Source organism: Episyrphus balteatus, chromosome 1, assembly GCF_945859705.1.
Source record: "Episyrphus balteatus chromosome 1, idEpiBalt1.1, whole genome shotgun sequence".
NCBI lineage: Eukaryota > Metazoa > Arthropoda > Insecta > Diptera > Syrphidae > Episyrphus > Episyrphus balteatus.
Window position 1 is genome coordinate 69175305 of NC_079134.1, and position 6411 is coordinate 69181715.

General features: G+C 32.7%; 1 long non-coding RNA gene across 1 annotated transcript; it reads left to right on the forward strand.

Annotated features, from left to right (window-relative positions):
- Positions 1-224: 224 nt before the first annotated feature.
- On the forward strand, positions 225-1549 carry LOC129907645 (uncharacterized). The gene is made up of 3 exons (XR_008771114.1): positions 225-881; positions 941-1047; positions 1114-1549. It is a non-coding gene; the product is annotated as an uncharacterized LOC129907645 (long non-coding RNA).
- Positions 1550-6411: the final 4862 nt, after the last annotated feature.

The following is a 6411-nucleotide window of genomic DNA, read 5'->3' on the forward strand; positions in this document are numbered from 1 at the left end:
GGAATGGAGATTTTCACCACATTAATACATATGCAATCGACTTCGCGGTGATTATAATTTCCATACTAATTTGAGCCGCCTTCGGACCAGTTTCTGATCCGAAGTCGGACTCAGCTCCGCCTCAGGCGGAGCAGATTCGGACCGAGGTCGGACTTGTTTGCTTGAAGGGAATTTTGAAAGTGAAAGAGTACAGTACAAGGTGAAATAAAGTGTTGGAAATAGTTAGTAGCAAATAAAGTGATTTAAAAGTGTGTTTGTTTGAGCGAATAACAAAAGTAAATTGAGTTGAAAAAGGTGAGTTTTTATTTAAACAAATGAAATAAGTTTTATTGTGATCCCAGAATAAAACATTACAATATGAAAACTGAAATGATAAATTTTGTATCACTTCACAGTTTCACAGATCGGTAATTGACCCCCAAAGGTACTTTTATATAAACGAATATCGTTGAAACTACTTCGTTATCTTTCAAAGGCGATTACGAATTACAATAATCGTTTTATCGTTTGAATTTCGTTATTTTTTACACATAATCGCTCTTTCCCTTCAAGCAAGAAAACTGAGTTCAACAAAGAAACTCCGACCTCAGACCGCGAAAATCGAAATGAACACAAAAGTCGAACGAGAATCGTGGTGAAAAAGTGCGAAAAGGAAAACACTATATGATAGAGACAAGTGCAACCCCATTTTACAAAAGAACAAACGTCAAAATTAATAAAACAATAAAAAAAGTAAGTAAGCGAGTGGAAGCAAAAGTAATAATTCAAAAAAATTTTATATAAAAAATACTATCATCTCATCTCTAAAAAAAGAGCAGCTGTCGAGGGTGGCCGAGGTTTGGGACCAGATTTTGAAAAAAGAAGATGTTTCGCGAATAAAAGTAAGTCATTTGAAATGGTCAAGCTGACCATAAATAAATAATTTTCAAAACTTTTTCAGACGCTAAAGTAGATGTTGAATCTCTGGCCTGTCAGTCGGAAGGAATAAGAAGCGCCTGAAGGTTGGTGGAATTCGCAAGACACATTCCTGGATTAGGGAGTTACGATGTAAGCTGCGATTTTATTTATTTTCTCAATACCTTTCCAAAAAAAGATTACTAAACAAATATTTAGCAAGATATCGCCTTTGAAAATGACGAATAGGGTCTTATGTACGCAGAGCTAGCAACTCGTATGGAAGGATTCTTAAATATTACGGTCAATGCATCTACTCTCCAAGTTCATGCTAGAAAGCTCCGAGAGAATTTGGACATCCATAGCAACTCAAACTACAGCAGCAACAACAAATGAAAATAAATGAAATGTATTTTATTGTATTTATTGTAATTCCTTTTGCTACAAAAACATTATAATAAAAAAAAAAACGATTTCAGTGAAGAAAATTAATAAACAGGGATTTTTTAAGTTAGAAATGTCAAATATATTCGATACTCGAGTATCGATCGATATCTCAATGCCGGAAGTCATACGTTCCGACCTCGCCTCCGTTTTCTCGGAATGGAGATTTTCACCACACTAATACATATGCAATCGACTTCGCGGTGATTATAATTTCCATGCTAATTTGAGCCGCCTTCGGACCAGTTTCTGATCCGAAGTCGGACTCAGCTCCGCCACAGGCGGAGCAGATTCGGACCGAGGTCGGACCTGTTTGCTTGAAGGGTTGTCGTCACAGTACACATAGTAAGGTAATATATTTATTTATTTATTCCGAACGTTGTCAAAATTTGTTTGTCAAAAATAGGCACCAATCTGTCAGGTCAGCCTTTAATTTTTATATTTCAATCGCAGTAAACAGGAAATTTGTTTTTGTTTTAATTTATAAAATGTCATTTAAAAATATTATAAATTGAAAAATAACAAATTTTCTTCGTGTTTCATCGCGGAAAATAGTAAATAATTGTTTAAAAATTAGTGGTGTGCGTGGTTTATCGGTTTTTGTGCGTTTTACGTCGGTATTTTAAACAATTAAGAATTCGGTAGCTGACATTGGTCGCCAAAGTGTCATGTTTTGACAATCTGGCGACCAATGTCAGTTCGGAATATATTACCTTTTTATGTGTACTGTGGGTTGTCGTGACTATCGTTTACTTGCCGTTCCTTTCGTATTACGCAATAGATCTCTGATTGCAAAACGGCGTGTTTGTGAAATTGCGATTAGGTAAAACGAGTATCGTTTATCAAATGTTTCATTTCTATCAAATTCAACAGCTGCTTTGAAAAGCTGAGTTCTCCGTTACATTCATACCACCTACCGTCTCCTTTAAATACTTACTGATATAAAACAAATCCATTTCGTAAATCTAGAAGAAAAATATTTTATATGAAAACTATTTTTTACTTCTGTTCTGATTTAGAGTTGTTATCCTTTACGACTTGCCAATGACAGCATATGGAGCTGGTACCTTGAGAAGGTTCTTATCGAACATCTTGATGGTCAATGGTTGAGCACCAGCATCGAAAAGCTGAGTTTTGAGCAGATTCTCCGTTTTATTTATTCCACTGAACGTCTTCTTAAAATACCTTAATACTGATATCATATAATTAAACGGCGAGCATGGTTTTTGTGGTACAAATTAGCGGGGCCCCAAAAAACCGAAGGGGCATAAATTATACACCGAACGAAAGAGAATGACGCGTAGATGTGCAGAATAAGTTTTTTTTTACTTTTTTTTTTTTTAACCGAAATAACGAAAAAAAAAAAACAACTGGAATATCTATTGGAAAATTTCCAATCGACTGGAATGAAATGTCATTCATGACTGAATGAATGAAAGCATTCAGCGAAAATCAAAAAACATTAAGGTGGGTTCACATTGGTGCGTTGTTTTAAGGTCGCACGTAAACTATGGTTAACTTTTATTGTTTTAGTTAACTAAGTTTAGAAGTAAGATGTTTTTTTTATTACCATGAATTTTTTTGTTAAAATCGAATTCTATTAAAATCGAGTCTATTACTAAGGTTCAATCTTTTGTAAACACTTTTGATACCAATGAAATCTATTTTCGTCCTTTTCTCTCTTGAAAGAACATAAGAATTTGTCAGCAATTACATGAAGCCTCAAGAGGCGCGACTCTTTTTTAACATAATGAGTGCAAAAGAGAAAAAAGATGAAAGAAAAAATTATCCGACCGGAGAGCCGTGGGTCGTGAGTCCGAGACTCTTTTTTGACGTTTCTTTTTCCACTTTTTCTTTTTTCAACATTCCCTCACATTTCTTTTTGCTTCTTGGTGCAATACAACAACAACACATTTTAATTCAAAAGATAAATGTCAAATTTGAGTCCTTGACTCAAGATGCATCGTCTAATAGCACGCGCCTCACAGAATGATTACACACCCGAAAAACAATTTTGGTTCTATAAAGCTTTACAGATGCAATTGTTGCTTCTTTAAAGCATTATAGAAGCAAAATTGTTAGTAGGGCAGCCACCCAAAAAAATATAAAAGTTCTGACCTGGGATTGCGACTAAATTTTTCATTTTTATATAGTTTTTGGGTCGCTGAAACCGAACCCGAAGTCCGTTTTGCTCCATCCCGTCAGGTTTTCGAGATAACCTCATAAAATGTCACGAAAACAAAAAAAAAATTTCTCTGATCTGGATGTGCGAATATGTTAATCATATAGTTTTTGGATCATTGAATCCAGATTCGAAGTCAATTTCGCCCTATCACGTCAGGTTTCTGGGATATCCTCAAAAAAATGTCAAAACCAAGAAAACAAAAGTTTTTATCTGGGGTTGCGACTAAATTTTTCATATAGTTTTTGGGTTGCTGAAACCGAATCCGAAGTCTATTTTGGCTTATCACGTCAGGTTTTTGAAATATCCTCAAAAAATGTCTAAACTCAAAAAAAAAGTTCTTATCTGACATTTTTTGAACATATCTCAAAAACCTGACGTGATACGGAAAAATAGAGTTTAAATTCAGTTTAAGCAACCCAGTTTAAGCAACCCTATAAAACTATATGAAAAACCTAGACGCAACCCAGATAAGAAATTTAGTTTTTTTGGTTTTGACATTTTTTTGAGGATATCTCAGAAACCTGACGTGATAGGCCAAAATTGACTTCGAATATGGTTTCAGCGATGCAAAAACTATATGATTAACATATTCGCACATCCAGATCAGAGAATTTTTTTTTTTGTTCTCGTGACATTTTTTGAGGTTATCTCGAAAGCCTGACGTGATTGGGCAAAACGGACTCCGGATTCGGTTTCAGCGACCCAAAAACTGAAAAACTATATGAAAAACTTAGTCGCAACCCCAGGTCAGAACTTTTATTTTTTTTTTGTGTGGCTTTGTATCAAAAGAAAATTCGAAAAAAGAGTCAAGCCTCTTGAGGCTTCATGTAATAACTGACTTTCACAGTTCCTTTACCATTTTACCAAGTTTTCACTTTTAGACGTTTACATTTTTGAATAAAAGTCACTAATATTTTATCACCGCATGGCAAAGCGTTTTTCTTGTGAGGTTCAGGGAAAACTAACAAAAACGTCTTTTTTGGTCCTTATCTACAATAACCTAAAAAGTGAAAAAAAGGGAAATTTACAAATTTAGATTTTTTTTGTTTCTTTCTAGCGCTATTTGTTTTTGTTTATTAAAGCAAAAAACAAGCTTTCTGCATCATTATTTTTAATCTTAAGGTAAGAAAAACTGTCAAAAAATGAGTTTGAAAATGTTCACTTTTTTTTCTCGCTAGCGTATTTTTTTTTGCAAAAAAGAGTTAACAAATTGTTTTTATACAAAAAAAAAAATATGCTTTCCGCATTTTTTGTTTTAATTTTCTAGCCCGAAAAACCATACAAAAATGCGTTTGAAAATTATCACTTTTGTACTTTTTCACATTTTGAGCCAATGTAGTTAAAGGTATAACTACAACGGCCACTTTTTGCAAAAAGTCAAAAAGTGAAAATTTTCAAACTCATTTTGTGTTAGTTTTTACGACCAAAAAATTAAAAATAATGATGCAGAAAGCTTATTTTTTGGTTTAAAAAACAATTTTTGTAGTTTTTTCCAAAAACAAATGGAGCTTGAAAGAAATAATTTTTTTTTTACTTATGTAAATTTCCCACTTTTTCACTTTTTATGTCACTTAAAGGTATGTATAACTACAATGGCCAATGAACATTTTCAAACTCATTTTGTGACAGTTTCTCCGACCACAAAATTAAAAATAATTATGCAGAAAGCTTATTTTTTGGTTTCAAAAACCATTTTTGTAGTTTTTTTTTAAATTATTCAAAAACAAATAGCGCTAGAAAGAAATAGAAAAAATTCAATTTTGTAAATTTTCCACTTTTTCACTTTTTAGGTCATTGTAGTTATGGCGTTAACATAAAAAAAACGTTATCTTGCGACGCAGTTGGTGTGGTAAAGCCTTAAGAATTGATTTGTTAGATAAAAAAATGTCAATTCTCACTTTCAAAAAGATGTTTTGCTTAAAATTTCACTGCCACACAGTACCACCCGACTAACAAATTTGCTTCTATAAAGCTTTACAGGTGTTAATGTAGCTTCTGTAAAGCTATAGAATTGATATTGTTTGTTAGGCACGCATTACCTTTTTACTACTGTATACTTTGAAGATCTACACCTGAACGCGCCTTTAATAAATGTGAACATATCTTTATCATTAATAAGTATCTGAATGCATTCATTTAAATTTTCCTGGAGAAATTTACATGGATTTGCACACACACTTGGAAGATTTGACATTTCTCAAGCGTCAAGCTGGAAGATTTCTTTGTGTTGTGAATTTGAGAACACCAACTTTAAATAAAAAGTAAATTCTAATTGAATATCGTTTTTTTATTGCGGAAAAATATAAAATAAATTAAAAAAAAAAACAATTTGCGATCAAAATATATTTTCCCTGGCATAAATATTGTGAAAAAGTCAAATTACTGTGACTTTTCATCCCGTGATTGTCTTCAGGATATTTTTTCTCTGTAAAACGACAGCATACGGCCAAAATAATTAACCTTCTACGTCATCTTCACTCAGATCTGCAATTTCTTATTGATTTTGATTTAATTGAATTTATATTACCGAAGAAAATAAACAAAATTATTGATCAAAGGAATCTCTGGTTTTATTTTGCAGAAGTTGTTTTGATTTCAGTTTGACGTACGTGTAAAAATTGTTGTCAAAGGACAAACACACAATCGCAATGAAAAAAAAAATGAAGTGTGAACAGCGTTGCCGCGCAGAAAAAAGCAGAGAGGGCCATTTCGAATTTTTTTGAGGGCCATTTGACAAAATTGTGGGCCAAATATTTTACTAACAAAATTTTCCTAAAAACATAAAAATGCAATTTATTAAAAATTTTATTTATTCTTTTTTATTTGTTTAAAGCATTAATAGCCGATTTCATAAACATTTAACAGGCTTTTAAAATTTTAAATGACGT